The following is an 18035-nucleotide window of genomic DNA, read 5'->3' on the forward strand; positions in this document are numbered from 1 at the left end:
CATTGACTGGAGACACACTGGGTCAAAAAAAGAAGGTAAAAGACGGCACAGTGTGTGTGAAGAACAGGTCAGAAGGCCTCTCCTTCACAGCACAATTGAATCCTATGCCACAGATGGAAAGCCAACTTTTTTCCGTCAGAAGAATGGTGTCGAGTCGTTTACAGAGTTTCCTTTCCTTCGTCACTCTTGACATGCTTCCAACTATTCAGGAGTGGACTGTTCTTCTCCTGCGGGGGTGCTCAAACTTCCATCGCTGTGTGACACATGGTCACCATAACTGGGGCACCCACTCATCAGTGGCATCATGAGCTGAAACCACTTCCAAGACGTCATGCGACACCTATGCTTCACTGACAAGGACACATGCAGTGAGAAGATTGGGACAGACAGGTTTGGTGCAGTCCCTTACGTTTGGGGTTCCTTGGCTGCCAACTGCATCACATCCTACAACCCAGGCAGGTACGTCACCATTGACGGGCAATTTTTTCCAACAAAAACTCTCTGCTGTTTCCAGCAGTACATTGGAACGAAACCTGACAAGTTTAGCACCAAGTCCTGGGTGGCATGGTACTTAATATCCAAGTATGTGAGCAATATCATCCCATATTTTGGCAAAGACCCCAGTCATCTCTTGGGGGAGAGACTGTCTGAAAATGTGGTGATGAAGCCAGTGGAACCATTACCACAGACAACTTCTTCACATCATTGTCGCTTGGCCAATGACTGCTCAGCTGGCAGACCACCTACCTTGGCACAGTCAACAAGGTTCACGTCAAGCTTCCAGAATCAGCTAAAAAGACTTGGACTGCAATAAATTCAACGCTTAGGTATATTGCAGAAATTTTGTTTTATGCAGTGCTAGAATTTTTTGTCTTGTTTTGCATCAAGGGCTTGAGTGTCATGGTGTGTGTAAAAGTGCTCCCACAAAATCATTTAATCTTATCTTGTTCATCGGGTGTTTTCAACCTTTGGTGCAATGCTGACTGTATATGTGCCCAAACATGGGAAGACTGTCTGCATACTCAGCAGCATATACAGCATGGTTGAGACTGGGGATACCCAGAAAAAAAGCCAAACACAGTCGTGGACTACAACAGCAGGAAGTGTGGTGTGGATGTGATGGACCAGATGATGCGAGAGTACACTGCGCGCTCAGGAGCACGGGGATGGCAAGTTGCTGTGTTTTACAACATGACTGATATCGCAGCACTGAATGCACATGTGCTTCATCAGGCATGTGCTGGGGTGAAGGAGACAAGAATAGACTTCAAGTCACTTGGCTGCTCTTGTTGGGCGTGGGACTGGTAAGAATATGTAGCTTATGTATATGTGCTTCATTACCAATATTATACAAGTGTGCTTTACTAATCTTGTACAGACGTGCTTATTGTGTGGGTATGCACTGGGAGACATCTGGGGACGGCTCCTGGAATTTTATGGAGCACCCAGAGTAGGGAGTACCACAATTGAAGTTAATGCTTATGCTAAAGAGTAAAAAGAATTAATTGTGGGTGTAACTCTTATGATTCAATTAAGTATTTGGCTTTAATGAGTTTAGGAATATGTTCCATTTAAAGCAATCAAGATAAATAGAACATAGGAAGATGTGTGTAACAGAAGGACAGTGAAGAATACTGTTGCAGCCATTAATGGTGGTAAATTGGCTAGATTATCCCACAAAATAAATGAACAAAATTCAAAATATAACCCTCTTGCACTTAATGGCAGCACCTGCAGCAAAATAACCTAGCACTTTGTCGTACTAACTAGGTTTTTCCATCTGTCTAAATTCTTGCTTGTGTCGTATGTTGCTTTGGACAAAAGCGTCTGCTAAATGAAACTGTAGAACTGTGTCTCTGTGTATAAGGAGGACAGACTACCCACTAGAGGAATGCCAGCAGAAGATTGCAGACAGAGGACAGTCTGCAGCCAATAAGAGGGGAGACAACACCCAAAGAGCCAATGAGAAGATGACACAACCAACAATGCTTAGAGAAACGCTGTTAGTCACTTTATATGGGGGCTCAGAGAGAAACGGGGTGAGACTTCTGGCCCTTACCACTAGCACGCTTTGGCTCTACTGTATTTGCAGCATGTTTCCACTGGCCTGGTATCTCCCAAAACAAGCCAATTTTAGTACCTACTCCACTCTGGTTCCAAGCGAGCTGAGTCGATACTAAAAGATGACGTCACCGACTGCCAGCTACTGATCGGTCAGGCAATGTCGTCAGCGATGAGTCATGAGCGTGACTCCAAAACAAGATGGAAAATAAGAGGAAGAGAGTCACCCAGCATTTTTGAACAACTACAACAAGAATGGTGTCTCGGCAAGTTACTCCGTGGTCCAATGATGAGGTCAAGACCTTTTTGGGTTTGGTTGCTGAGGACAGGATCCAATAGGAGCTGGACGGAGCCACAAGGAATGAAGAAGTCCCAAGGCTAATGGAGGAGCATGGCTACCACTGGGCTTCCCAATATTGCTGGGAGAAATTGAAAAATCTTTGAAGTGACTATAGGGCCATTAAGGACCACCAGGGTCAGCCAAATTGCCAAAAATTGGGGGTGATTCGACCAAATGGACTCCATTTACAGTCTCAGACCGGCTAGCAGCGGGAGAGAGAGCGGCTTTGACTCTGCCACGGCACTGCTGGAGAGAATGATCAACGATGGCAAGTTGTCTCAACTCTTTAGTGTGCTTGATGGCATTGTGAAACATTAGTTTATGCAATTTTAAGTACAATACATATTCCTAATGTTAAAGTGGTGAGTAGTTTTGAGAAGACCTGCCTTTCTGCAAGACTTAATGGCCTCCCATGTAGGGTTCTCAATAAATGACTCCAACTGACACTCCATGACTTGATGCAGCTTTTTTTTTTTTTTTTTTTTATCTCTGCAATAAAATAAATGATCACCACAAAAAAGGAAAGGGTTTCCAAGTGAGCCCCCAAATTGTTAGGAAACTAACAAAAGAAAAACTGCACCTTAGTTCAACAAAAACAAGGCTTTTAGGGTCTAAAAGGTGGAGTGGAGGTTTCACGCTCCCCAACCAACCACTAAATCTACTAAAAGAGTAGACAAACGGAAAGAAAAAGGCCTTAAACCAAAGTGGATGACTGTGCAAAAGAAAATCTCCTTAGAGATCAACCCTCCCAAATCTTATGTACCCTCTTTCCCTCAACAGACACACTCCCAAAACACTCATTCCATAAACCAAGAGAAACCAACTGAAGGTGTTGGCTCTTTGGTGTCACACACCTCACTGAGGGAAGGATCCTCCTTTTATAGACTCCCCAGACTGACGAGCACCAGCTGGGTGCACTGAGGACAGGTGAGCTGAGTGAGAGCTCGTTAGGAGACCTGGAGGTTACAAAACACCTCCATCTGTAACCATGCCTCAACAAAAGACAAGCTCAGAAGACGCTCATCCTGGAGCAGCTGTTGACCACAAAGCTCTGCAACACCTACTCTACTCCAGTTGCACACAGACCGCGTAATCCTCATCACAATGCAGCCTCAACTGATATATTTTTTTTTATTTAATGCAGTTCCCAGAGCATCCAAAGTATCCAGCCCATAAAGAGTCTGTTGAGGGTGATTTGTTTGATTTAAGTGGTCTTTCTGAGCTGGATTTCAGTAGTGTTGGTGGTCAGTTTTTAGATCCTGAGAATTTAGTTCAGGGCCTGAGTACTCCGGCATCACTAGCTGAAGAAAACAGTTGATTGGTTTTTTTTTAATCCAATTCAGAAAAGTTGAATGATTTTTTTTTCGTAAGTCTTTATTTAACCAGGAAGGTCCCATTGAGATCAAGAATCTCTTTTAAAGGGAGTCCTGGCCAAGAGGCAGCAAAGTTACACAGTAAAATTATGGCTATTTTCAATCAAAAAATTAATATTACAAAAAACAGGTACAATTTGAGGAGGCTGTTTCAAGTGCTCTCAGTCTGGACTTAAATGCATTTTTAGAAACAAGATCAGTTAATTTCAAGTCTTTTTGCAACATGTTCCATGCAGAGGGAGCAGCGTATACAAATACCCTTTTACCCTGTCCTGTGCGGGCAAATGGAACTGGAAGCAACAAGTGGTTGTTTGGGCACAAACCATAGGAATCAACACATCTCTGAATGATCAGATTACAAATGTAGGAAGGCAGTAGTCCAAGGGTGGCCTTATAAATGAAATTTTTACATTAAAAAAATCTCCTCTCCAGTTTGAATAAAAGGGTTTATCAAGTTACCAACAGTGTTTCTATCAATAGTAACAGTTTAGAACTGGTACAAGGTCTACACACCTAATTTGTCTTATTTGGTGAAGAAGTTGGGAGTTATATCACCTAGTTAATGCCGCAGGCAGTGTTTATTGAAGAAACACAGAACCTGATTTTTACTTTTTTAAATCATAACTCTCCGTAATTTTTTTTTCTTCCTTTTTAGGGGGCGTCGGTGGCGCAGTTGGAAAATACGCTTGGTCGGTGATCGGAAGGTTGCAGGTTCAAGCCCAGCTCTGGGCGTCTCATGGCGATGTGTCCTTGGGCAAGACACTTAACCCCTAATAGCTCCCACTGCTGCGTCAGTGGTGTGTGAATGGGTACGAAAGGGTGTGGCTGTGTTAGATCTACTGATGGATAGCTATCATAGTAAAAATTGGATCCATCTGTGTGTGACTGTGAGCACGAATGGGGTGTGGATGGGTAAGTGTGACCTGTGGTGTAAAGCTGCTTTGAGTAGTCCATGACTAGAAAACCGCTATATAAGCTCAAGTCTATTTACCATTTACTATTTTGTTACCTGCACATACCTGTCCTTTTTTCAGGTGAGCTGATTAAGCCCACCTGAACTGAGGACTCTAATCAGTAGAGCTGCAGCCTGATTGGCTAAATTATCTGGTAGCCAGCTATAAAAGCTCTGAGCCAGAGGGTTTCTGGTTGGCTGTATCATGGTGGGGCAAGGAGATGAGCATTAACTCCTGGTCCTGTTTAACCTTGGATGTAGTTGCAGGTTTACACAGAATATTTGTTTTTATTTCTCTCTGTGGCTGGAAAAAAAAAAAAAAAAGTTACCTGCAAACCTGAATCCTGGTTGGGACAGTTTAGTTTTTCCCATTTTCACTGCCTGCACCACAAATGACAACAGTGAGGAAATCTTTGATTTCCAGACCAAGAAGAGGTATTGTGTCATTGATGTAGAGGTGTTGCGCAAAGCCTGTATGATTCATTGGTACACATTTCTCAAGTGCATAGAGCTTGACCCATATGCCCTCACCACCCTGCCATCTAGTTGTATGGGCGTTTACAAGACTTTGTTCCTCCCCAGAGACACGGTGGCACTCATGTATGACGGTGCATACACTCTCCAGAACAAGACCTACTCAGAAGTGTCTAATCAGTGGCTCGAGTACGTTGCTCATACTGAGAACGTTGAGATCTGGCACGCTCTTATCAGGGTGAACATCAAGTGGGATCATACTTTGTAGATGGGTTCCATCCTGCCTCAAACACATGCTATGAATTTGCAGGATGTATTTTTCATGGTTGTGTCAAGTGTAAGGTGCAGACAGGTACCAACCCCCTAAGCGGTATGTGTTACGGTGAGCTGTATCACCAATTCATCATCAAAATAGAGGCCTTACAATCCCACTATGGTGTCCCGGTTGTGGTTGTGTGGGAGTGTGAAAGGGCAGAAATGGTCAAAACGAATCCGAGGGTCCAAATGTTTGAGTAATTATAAGGAACCTGAACGTCTTGACCCTAGAAAGGCTCTGTTTGGTGGTCGCACCAATGCCATGAAGATCTACCACAAAGCAGAAAATGGTGAGAAAAATAGATATACAACTTCACCAGTCTGTATCTGACTGTGCAGTCGAAAATGCCTTTTCTTGTCGGCCATCCCAAAATCATCTCTGGAAATTTTGATCTCATTGGTCAATACTTTGGGTTCATCAAGTGTACTGTGCTTTCACCAAAAGGCTTGTATCATCCTGTCCTTCCTTTCAGGTGTAACAACAAGCTGATGTTTCCTCTGTGCAGGTTTGCTAAGGATATGAATCAGACGTCCTGTGTGCACTGTGATGAGGACAGACAGCTGTCAGGTGTGTGTGTGTTTCATTTGAGCTTCAGAAAGCTGCTGAAAAAGGCTATCGCATTGTGGACATTGATGAGGTGTGTCATTTTCCTGAAAAGACAGACACTCTGTTCAAGGACTATGTCAAGACCTTCCTAAAATGCAAACAAGAGGCTTCCGGGTACCCGGAGATGGCTCCAAAGAGGAAAAAGTACATAGAAGACTATCTTGAAAAAGAGGGCATCAAGCTGGATCCTTATAAAATCTGCGTCAACAAGGCAATTAGGAGCTGTGACAAACTTCAACTCTTTGAGGGGCCAATTCAGTATGAGGACTGATATGGCACAATGTGAACTCATCACCGAACCTTTCAGATTTACCCAGCTCATGTTTAGCAATGACTTCGACGTGAGACAGTTTTGTTTCATGTCAGATGATGTTGCTATGGTGCAGTGGCGTCTTGCCGAATGTAACCCCTGCACTTCTCTGGTATTATTTTTCCAGGTGTACAACACTCTGAGCCGCTTCTACCCAAGGTGCTTTGTTTTTCCTCTTAATGTGACCAATGACACACCCATGGACAAAAACCTGAACACACGAGCCAACAGCAAAGCAACCTGATGCAAGATACTGGATCTAGTAATACTAGTAAGGTTAAGCTTCTGTCAGGATATGAAACTGCATTTTTCCTCATTCAGGGTTGAATCCCAAACCAATTTGAGCAAAGTGTTTGTGGATTATTAATTATTTAAATCTGAGAAAATGATTTGCTTTAACTTCCAAGTCAATATTCTAGTCAGTCCAAATACTGAGGATTTGCAAAGACAGAAAGTCAGGTCATTGGGATTTACAAAGAGTATCAAGCACCAAGAGAATATTTTTTGGAATTGTAAGAAACAGAAAATGAATATGACCACAGGGACTTTTTTATACTTTTCAAGTGAAACATCAGCGCAACTTTTACCGACTTAAAGTTCTAGCAATTTCTGCCATTTTTGCCCCTTCAGATATTTGACCAGCACAAGAGGTACAGTTTGTACAAGTCTGGTGTTACAGGAACTCAATCAATTCAAATTTAAGATGCACTGGTTTTGTTTCATAGACAAGTTTGTGTGTTTGTGTGGTGAGGGACCTGGTGAGGGGTCTAAATTGCAAGACGGTGGTATGTCTTCAGATTTGATCGCACCTCTGTGTGTGGAGCTGGGAGGGGTCCTGGCTCCAGGGGTCTCAGATCCCTTATCTACTCACATCGTTTCTGCTGATGACAACCTTGATAATATTGGCATCATACAACAAGCTTTTACTCTTGCTAAGTGTGGGGAGGGTGGGGATGATGATTATGGTGATGGTGATGTTGACATATCCAACCTTTTTGGAAAGCCAGATGAATGACTTGACATGGTGTGTATTGATAATCTGTAGGACACAACCTCTGCTTCTTCTAGTGGAGCTCATAGCTGAATTTCAGGAGCAGGACCACACCTCAACCTCACCCCTTCCGGTATTTAAACCCTCCTAACCTTTCATGTCCTGTTTGTTCTCGCTTCATACACCCTCCCTCCCTCCCCTTCTCTCTTAATCATCTTCTTCTTCATTCATAGGGCCTTAAAGGGGGGTCCATCATGCCCGGGAGCTACGGCGGACTTCCTTTCTGAGTTTTCCCCACAACGTCTTCATTAATCTATCTATTCAAATAAACCGTTTAAACGCATTGTTGATGTGTGGTCCTTGCTAGTGAAATACTCATAATGAGGCTGTTGTTGATGCTGCTATTGTAAGTGGTGGATCTGCACCCACACAGCATGTTGTTAAAGACAGTAGTCTAGAGCCACACCAGATTGGTGGTGGTAGAAAAAGACCTGAGGTCTATGATGAAATGCCTACAGTATCTGTACCTACAGTATCGCCAGCAGCAGCAGCAACAGCACCAGTAACATTACCATCAACCAGTAATATTAACACCAAACCTGGTCAGATAACTGTAAGAGAAATTCCAAATTTCAATGCCAGAGAGGTGAGACAGCATCTTGATTTACGCAGGATTGGCAGGGAAAATTTGACAGAAATGCCCACCTTAGTCAGAGAGAGCCTGTCAGTCATTGAGAGAGCTGTGGCGGATTCACCATCGGGTAGTGTTTTAGATGTTGTGTTAAGGGGTCTGTCCTTAGCGAGTGATGAGCAGGCTGTGTTAAATAGTGATGATCAGTACAACGCTGATTCTTTTCTCCATCAAATTTCAAAAGCAATTTAGAGTAATGACACATCCCTGACAGACAATAAATTAGAATTTATAGTTTCTGTTGCGCAAGGAAGAAGCGGTAGTGGTTGTCCTCGTCTGAAGCTCGGTAAAATCTTTTATGATGAAATAATATCCCAAAAAAGTAGACATCTGTTTATACCCAACAATGGCGTTGAAAACAACCTTTGTTTATCTCTGTGTCTTGCCCATTACATTAATCCTGAGATTTCTCCTGAAGAAAAACTGGAAAATGCAAAACAGCTGCACTCTGCAGTTGGTTTGGACCATTTGCACAAAGTCTCACTGTCTGATGTCAGGAAATTTGAGAGACACCTGGATGTAAAAATCATTGTCTTTGATCATACTGGGGAGCAAAAATGCCCAGTGTCTTGAGACACATGATAAATAACACCCTAGAAAAATTTGGCTCTATCTTCACCACGGTCATTATTTTCTGATTGAAAATCCAAAACGTTTTTTTGGTGCTTCATACATGTGCTCAATCTGCTATGGGACTTATGAGACAGCGCTCTTACGTGTTCGTAAAAGACGGTGTAATGTGTGCTTCACACAATGCAGCAGCACCAGTAGTACCATTTCCAGAACTGTAAAATGTCCGGACTGCAAACGATTCTGCAAATCTCAATTCTGTTTCAAGCAGCAGCGGCTTCCTGAAAGGATCCACAAACAAATTCCTTGTCAGGTGTTGCGATATTGTGATTCTTGTTGTTAACGTAAAACACCAGCGGCAATGGGGTTTGAAGACCTGGAGAAAGGCTACTTTTCCCAAAAGTTCAACACCCTCAAGAACTCTCAAAATGTGGGCAAACACCCAGATCCTTTCTATTATGGCTTTGACAAAATGAGCAGTGATGAGAAAACCCGGTTTCTTGACATGGTATGAAAAGGTGCATGAGGAAATCTGATTTCCAGACCAAGGTCAGGAGGTATTGTGTCAATAATGTGGAGGTGTTACGCAAAGCCTGTATGATTCATTGGGACATGTTTCTCAAGTGCACAGAGCTTGACCCATTTGCCTTCACCACCCTGCCATCATAGTCCTCTGTTCAAGGACTATGTCAAGACCTTCCTCAAATGCAAACAAGAGGCTTCGGGGTACCCGAAGAGGAAAAAGTACATAGTCGACTTTCTTTCTTTCTTGAAAAAAAGAGTGCATCAAGCTGGATCCTCAGAATCTCTGTCAACAAGGCAGGAGTTGTAACAAACTTCTCAACTCTTTGTGGGGCAGATTCAGTATGAGGACTGATATGCCACAATGTGAACTCATCACGGAACGTTCCAGATTTACCCAGCTCATGTTTAACAACGACTTTGATGTGAGACAGTTTTGTTTCATGTCAGATGACGTTGCTATGGTGCGGTCGCGTCGTGCCGATGGTAAGGGGTGTAAAATCAACGATGTCAATGTGCTCCTCAGAGCAATGACAACAGCTCATCCCAGACTCATGCTTATGACCTGTTGGATAAGCTGCAGGAGCGTGTCTTATACTGTGTCACAGTCAGCATAATCTTTACTTCCAAAAGCAGTGATTGGGTCCCACCCTTGGGGAAGACTACATTACAAAGTTTGTTTCAGGTGGCCCCAAATGTGAAGCCTACGGCCCCAGTGAAGGAAAAACACAGGTCAAGTGCAAAGGGGCGACGTTAAATGCTGCAAACACAGTTGTTGTCAACTCCGAGTCATTAGAGAGTTTGGTTTATGCTTTTGTTAGGGATCGACAGAGTGGCACACATCTCATCACTTCAGCTGACACCATTAAAGTGGGATAAATCAAGACTTCAGCTCAGAAATGAGACAGTTGTCAAAAAGGTTCAGGTGGTGTACAACAAGCGCAGGGTCTTTAGTGATCACACCACACTGCCTTATGGATTTTAAGACAGAAGTGGGTTTTGCTGGTAAACTGCAGCATCCATTCAGTTTGGTGGTGAGTGGACCTTCCAATTGTGGAAAGACATTTTTTTGTAAAGAGTGTTTCAAAAAATGCATCAAAGTGTTGTTTCACATAAAATTGATAACATTGTATATATTTACTCTTGCTGGCAAAATTTATATGATGACCTTCTCACTCAGCTTTACTTGTCAATGAAGCCTGAAGAAACCAACCGCTTGTCTAAACTTGAAGCATGCCTCAAAGACGTAAGGTCCTGGAGGAGCAGAAACTTCTTACTGCAGAACTCAGAGAAGACTGAAGTCATTGCTCTTGGACCCAAACATCTCAGAAAGCTTTTTTGAACAACATCGCCGCCTCAGACGACATCAGCTTGGCTTCAAGCACCACCGTCAGGAACCTGGGAGTTCTTTTGGATCAGGACCTGTCCTTTAACTCTCACATGCAACAGGTCTCAAGGACGGCATTTTTTCATCTTCGCAATATCAAGAGAATTAGACACATCTTGTCTTGGAGCGATGCTGAGAAACTCGTCCATGCTTTAGTTTCTTCTGGGCTGGACTACTTTAACTCTCTTTTATCCGGCTGTCCTAATAAGTCTATTAGGACTCTTCAGCTGGTTCAGAATGCTGCCGCTCGGGTACTGACTTGGACTGGGAGGAGAGAGCACATCTCTCCAGTGTTAGTGTCTCTACACTGGTTACCTATAAAATCTAGGATACAGTTTAAAATTCTTCTTCTGACTTACACAGCGCTAAATGGCGTCAGGCCATCGTATCTTAAAGACTTAATCATTCTGTATAATCCGTCTAGGTCTTGGCGTTCTCAACATGCAGGTCTGCTCGTTGTACCTAGGGTCTCTAAAAGTAGTATGGGAGGTCGAGCCTTTAGTTATCAGGCTCCTCTTCTTTGGAATAACTTACCGGTTGAGGTCCGGGGAGCAGACACGGTCTCAACCTTTAAGAATAGACTTAAAACTTTCCTTTTCGATAAAGCTTACAATTAGAGCTGGATCAGATCTGAACCAGCTCTAAGTCATGCTGCTTTAGTTTTAGACTGCTGGGGGGAACTGATACACAGGGCTCCTGTTTCCCTCTTTTTCTGTCAGTCTAACTTCTGGTCTTACTGTCCTGTTATATTTACTGACCATACACCTCTGGGAGGATCTGAGTTTGTCTTGCAGGTTCCTGGGGATCGGTGAAGTAGACGGCCTGCTGTTGTGCTCCTGCCAGACTCCACCTGCTATGGCTTTGGATTGTTGCCGTGAATGGCCTGCTGGTTTCACCTTAACTGTCGCCACAGCGCCCAACTTCAGACTGTGTCTGTCTCATTCTCTCTCTCCCTTTCTGAGTCTGGTTCTGTCTGAGGTTTCTGCCCGTTAAAGGGAAGTTTTTCCTTGCCATTGTAACTTGCTAAATGCTGCAAAGTCCTGTACTCATGGTGGATTAAGATAAGATAAGACTCCTTATCTTGTGTTGATGTTGGGTTTCTGCTAATAAAATTTTATTAACATTTACAGGTCTAGACCTGTAAATGTTTTTGTAAAGTGTCTTGAAATAACATTTGTTATGATTTGGTGCTATACAAACAAAGATTGATTGATTGATAAAAATTTGTGATATTAACTTTGTCAATGGCCTGCCTGATACATTATGTGATGATACCCTTTTACTCCCAGAGAAAAACAACCTCCTTATCATTGATGATTTAATGAATGATGCTAGTAACAATTTGGAAGTACAGAATGTTTTTACAAAATATGTCCATCATAGAAACTTGACTTGTATATATTAAGTTCAAAATGTATTTATCCAAGGTGAGGCCAGACGCAACATTTGTTTAAATACAAACTCTTGTTTTATTTAAAAACCAGAGAGATAAATATCAAATTTCACTTTTAAGCAGACAAATGTATTTTTCAAAAGTATTTTTTAGAGGCAAGCAATGATGCCACCACCACACCCTATGGTTATCTTCTCATAGATTATAAAGCTAAGACACCTGATTATTTAAGACTCAGAATAAACTTGCTATCACATTAACAGGTTGTGTTACATACCCAAAAATAAAAGCAAAAAAAAAAAAAAAAGTCATCCCGTGTATGCAGAAATGTGGCCCTTTTAGAGTTGATTTATAAATCACCTCCAACTGTCTGAAGAGTCATTGTGAATAATGCCAGCTCAGACTTTGTCAACGCCTTGTGTGAAATAGCACACAAGGCAAACAAATGGAGATTATATGTCAAGAATACACAAACAGCTGTCACCTGTGAGTCAATCAGGTAAACAAAGAGAAAGAAAGTTTGGCGATCTTGAATAGAGTGAATGTTTGAGTGCACAGTAGAAAACCTAAAAAATAAAATCCGTAATATGGAAGCGGCTTTGAGGAACAAGCCCTGCAGCACCGCCCCAGTGCCTTGATGAATAACTCTCAAAGCAGTTTATGAACGCCAACATTTCACCACACACATCTTGCATGGACTTATCAAAGCAAGGAACGAATCAAACTTATAAAACTGATGGCAGCGAGCCTTACTGGTTTGTCTCCCTTATCTGTATCTGTTCACTGAAAGGATGTGCCTCCTCAATCTAAAGTTGCTGTATGGCCACACATTGACATCTTTCCAAAGAATTGTCCACTGTTTTTGCATATTTTGTCCCAAACTGTAACATATTGTGCGATGTCTGCCTTTCGACAGCTGAACAGGCGCCGTAATCCTGTGGTTAGCGCCTGTAATGGTGGAGTCTGCCTCAATCAAAGCGCATTCATACGTCTAATCAACTTTTTTTTTCACCATTAGTACAAACTGTCAGTTTTCCCCGCTAATGGCTTGTTATGCATACGGGTCCAGATTATTTAGAAATCAGAACAAATTTGCTATCACTTAAACAGATTGTATATATTGTCAAAAAATAAAATGTCATCCCGTGTGCAAAGAAATCTGGGTCTTTTGAACTGGTTGATTGCCAGACACAGGATTTTGGATCAGTATTATGAGCTTTTTTCAGGTAAGTTAAAGCTGCAAAACTTCACACTAGTAACACCTTTGGTGAATATTTTTCACTGCACACTGTCTTTATCTGTGCCTATTTGTGGATCTAACCAGGTGTGGAGCCAAAAGCACTTTCTTTTATCTTTAATTGAGCAGAATCCAGCTGCCATTTTAAGCCAAAGGTGGTGCCTTGTTGAGATTCAGTGCCATTGTGTTTTCTAAAGTGTAATGTGTCCTTATGCTGAACAAAGTTGAGAGTTTCTCAAATAAAGAAGCATAGTCTGTGTCAAAGGCTTCGCTAAAGTCTGAATTAAAACACTGTGGTTGGCCGCAGATCAAACCAAACAAAGGGTTTTCTCTTTGTTTGTAAGAGCTCTGATTGAGAGCACATTGAGCTCAGCTGTGTCTCATTGACTCCAGCTCACACAGGTGTGTATGTATGTAATGCTGCTCCTCAGAGCTCAGAGGGTTCAGTGCAGACTTTTCAGATTCCTACAAACATTTAAGGTGAAGAAGTCTTTGAGGCTTATAGTGGACACATATTTGGATCATTTCCCATCTCAGGGGGTCAGACCATGTTTTCATAAGTTTGCAGAAAATGTTGCACATCTCTGAAACTTAAATGTGGTTCTGTAGCTAATGCTCAGTTAGTCATCTCTCTCATAAGACATGCATGGTGTCATAGTTTGAGTCTAAGTAGCGTCTGTGTGAGCTCATCTTTCAGTCATCTTTGCATCTGAAATCTGTTGGACTGTTGAGTTTGGGGTTCCCTTTATGTCTTTCTCTCTTGCTTCCTGATTGGCTGATCCCCTGGGAGGCAGAGCTGCACACCTGGAGGTAGTTAAGGTCATCAGTAGATTCCTGTTGCGAGTGCACCTGTGGAGGATCCTCATCAGAAGTTTATAAAAGCTGAGGATTCCTTTGCTGGTGTGCCACTCTGCCGTTCTGTGGTTTTACTCTACACTATCCTCTGCGCACCCAGAAAAATTGCTCACCTTTATACATAGATTTATGAATTCTGCAGGAGAGAAAGTCTACCAGCTTTATCCTGTGTCTCAAAGTCTGCACTTTGGTTCCTCAGAGAGGCTTGCTGGTAATGCTGGTGTGCCTCCATTTAATCAGATCCAACCACCTACAAACAAAAAGCAGCCTTCCTTTCTCAAGACCTCATGATGGAAACTTCCTTTCTAGGTGTCTCTCAGCTTACTGACTTTATCAAAGCCTCGATTCAGAAACCTTAAACAATCAATTAAGAGAGCAAAATGTGCTTTAAAGCCTCTCAAACCACATCCTGTGATGGATGAAGGCATAATTCAGTGAGAACATTTCCATCATTAATATCACATCAATGCCTCAGATGAAAGAGAGTCATAAATATTTATGCACAACAGTTTTCTGGCTGCATGAAAGCGATTAAGCTGCTTCTCCTGCAGCTAGTGTTGGCTGAGAAAAGACAAACACACGTTGTGTATCTGCATGTCACAGCCTGAAGATGATTTGGAGGAAGGCTTCTGTTTTATTTAGAAAAAAGAAAATAAGTTACTGATCTGGGCTTGTAGAGAACAAGAAAGTACTTTGTCCACACAGTTGTCTGTACAAATAAACTCCGTGTTCTGTATGCAACAGACTTGAAGACACGAGAGAAGTCCTTTATGGAACTTTTAAAATCAGAATTCAGGCCTTGATCAGATAAGATAAAAATACTTTATTCATCCCCGAAGGGAAATTCATGTAGTTTGGATGTGACTCATCTTCTCTTGAGTTGAAGATTGAACTTTTTTCAGGCTTTAATTTTTTGCTTTGATGCAAAGATGTGAAAAAGAATGAAGCAATTTGCAGTCCTCAAACCCTCTTCTGCAAATACCACAAACACTGAGTTGGCTTGTCAAGCTTTCAGGGAAATAGTGTTGAGTTATTGAAAGTGAGACTGAAATTCTGAATGGGACTTAAGGCCAATGATAGTGAGGTCTGATTGGTCCTAGTTAAGTGATAGAAAATTGTGGAAATTAAAAAAAAAAAAAAAACAGTCAAAAGCTAGGTAATGGTGTCTTAAGCCATGTCCACATGTAGCTGGGTATTTTCAAAAACTAGTATCCCCCCTCGTTCGTTTTTTAAAATACTTCCGTCTACATGCAGCGGGTAAATCCACCACTGAGTGTGGCTCCAGGCATGCCAAACCCATTGTAGTCTTTTCCAAAACCCGTGTCAGCCAACTAGAATGAGCCCCTGTCATTCAGCTGTGACGTTTAAGAACTGAAAATTTTGTTAACCGGCGTCTACACAAAACCATAAATCTTAGGTTTTCCAATCTTAGGTGACATTAAACTGCAGTTTCGTGTGGACGACAGGCGTATAGGTATAAAAATGTGTTTTCCTAAATACCCGGCTACATGTGTGCGGTGCTTAAGCATGATAGCCCCCCTGCGACACTGTTCTCCCACTGGAGAGTATGGCCAGCAGTCACGCTACTCCAATATGAACCAGACTTCAGCAGGTATCACACGCAAGCATGGCCTGCCTACGTCATCGTGAAGCGTCTTTTTACATGAAGCCGGTCTAATAAGAGTCAGCACAATGAGACAGAGAGCACTGCTACAACTTAAGAGACTTTTGGACTTATGGTAAGTCGTTTTGGTCCGACACAGCCCTCTAACACCCAGCGTTGTTTAAAATGATTGTGGAGAGGTGCACTCGCAGTGGTCATGTGTCATGGATCACACCCGCTATCGTCGCGCTTGTGCATGAAGAAAACTGTGCTGAAGCCCACCCCTCTGAAGGGTGCCAAAACAGAGAAGTGAATTGTGCTCAAGCACGGTTGCAGTCACACTGGCCATTCCAAATGTGCTGTAGGGCTGAAGCCTGCTTAAGCATGGCTCGGTTTGCCAGTGTGACCGCATCCTAAACCTGACATGGAAAGACCATAGACTGTAAAAAAAAAAAAAAAAAGGAAGTTTGCCTGCTTGGCTTGAAGTGAGGTCTCCACAAAATCTGCTTCCCCCTGGTGACTGGCTGCAGTATAGTTTTAAAAATACGGCTTTCCAGTCATTCCCGATGGGCTGTGATCAACTTTAAAAAATTATTACACCTCGTACAAATGTTTCTTACGTCCGATTGTTGTGGTGATTTAAAGATATCATTTGGCTGCCTTGTATTCAAGTCCTCTTTTTTTCTGAAAAGTTTTGTTTTCATTTGTTATACAAGGTTAAAAACGAGGCTTTATGTCACATTTAACAATGATTGACAGCTGCCGTTCTTGTGTATTTTTTTCGGGGATTGTAAAATATGTTAGGAGGTAGAGTCAGGAAGTGATTAGACTCTCGAAAGAAAAAAAACAATTATTTTTGTCACCCGGCTCCACTCAGATTCTCCCAGAATCACTCGTCTCTACTGCGCAGACTCTGGCTCCAAACCGCTACAACGGTGGCGCGTCAGACAGCGGTATTTTGGCTTCAAAACCGTACAATGATAAATGGCGGAGCCACGCTGTCCACTCTATATTCAGTCTATGGGAAAGACTAATCCATTTGTTTTTCTCCAGCTGGTTAGACTTCTAAAACGACCGTCTCACTGGGCTCTCTAAACGAGCAGTTAGACTATTGCGACTTCCGGTGCTGAGCAGTTGGCAACACTGAATAAGACCATGTTAGTCCAGTGCTCCTGTCTCTGCACTGGCTTCCTGCTGCTCAGGGAATAGACTTTAAAACAGCTCTGATTGTTTACAAGTCTCTTCATAGTTGAGCTCCAAAGTACATCTATGACATGATAGACATAAAAAAAACAACAAGGACTCTGAGATCCTCGGGGAGGGGTTTCATGCTGGTGCCTGGAGTCAGGACTGTATTTTAATTTTCTGCTCATTCAATCTGGAGTAGTCCTCCAGAAGATGTGAGACAGACCTCAACTCTGACAAAGTTCAAATCCAGACCGAACTGAATTGTTCTGTACAAATAAACTTGCCTCGCCGACAGCATGGAGATTATCCAAATCGCATGGCAGCGGATGCACTTGGCTTGTCAGCTTCTTAAAAAAAAAAAAAAGAAAAGGTAAAAGTTGCATTATGATTAAAGGCTTACACAGTGGCATCCTACTACAACACTTACATATTGATATGCTTAAACAGCTGGATTAATTTCTACATTCTGAATCAGATCTAGATTAGATTTACAGCATATGATGGATAATAAAAGATAAGCGCTGTAACACTGAGACTGTGCAAACCTAATCCCAGCATACAGAGATAAAACCTATTAAGAGGCTTCATTGTGCACAGCTGGCATCCCAGCACACGCTGAACAGAGCGATCAACATCTGACAGAAATACATCAGCCTCAGCCTGAAGACAACCTGTACAAGCAGCTCAGTTAAAAATGAAATATAAACACAAATGTCAGGAATCATTCTCCTGCTTCTTCTGACAAAATGTGCCAGACTGTGACGCCGTCCTTCATCTGCGCTGGAACAAGTTCTCAGCTATTATTTCAGCAGGGAGCCTCATCCTGGTTTCTCCTCGCCGTGCCAGCACAGCAGCCGGGTCACAGCCAGCTGGGTTAATGACGAGCAGGGGGACAGATGGGTTTTGTTGTCGTCTGGAGTGATGGCTCTCTGTCTGGTCTGTCACTGAGGCTGAGAGATCGGGTCTGTTATGCAGACAGGATGGCAGACCTCCAAATAGTTGTAGACTGATGATGACCTTTTGCAAAATAACCGAAACATATTGATCTTTTTCACAGGTGTGGTCTGAAAAAGTGCTGGCTCAAGCTCAACATGTAGAGGGTTTCTTTTTTTTTAATGTAAACTGGTTTTGTTGTCTTGTAATACGGATTATTAGTCCAAATAATC

At 42.5% G+C, this 18035-nt stretch overlaps 1 pseudogene; it reads left to right on the plus strand.

Annotated features, from left to right (window-relative positions):
- Positions 1–9045: 9045 nt before the first annotated feature.
- Positions 9046–11210, plus strand: LOC141791844 (uncharacterized; annotated as a pseudogene).
- Positions 11211–18035: the final 6825 nt, after the last annotated feature.

Source organism: Halichoeres trimaculatus, unplaced genomic scaffold (genome assembly GCF_033239565.1).
Source record: "Halichoeres trimaculatus isolate MK-OKI-2021-1 unplaced genomic scaffold, fHalTri1.1 fHalTri1_scaffold_6, whole genome shotgun sequence".
In the NCBI taxonomy this organism is placed as follows: domain Eukaryota; kingdom Metazoa; phylum Chordata; class Actinopteri; order Labriformes; family Labridae; genus Halichoeres; species Halichoeres trimaculatus.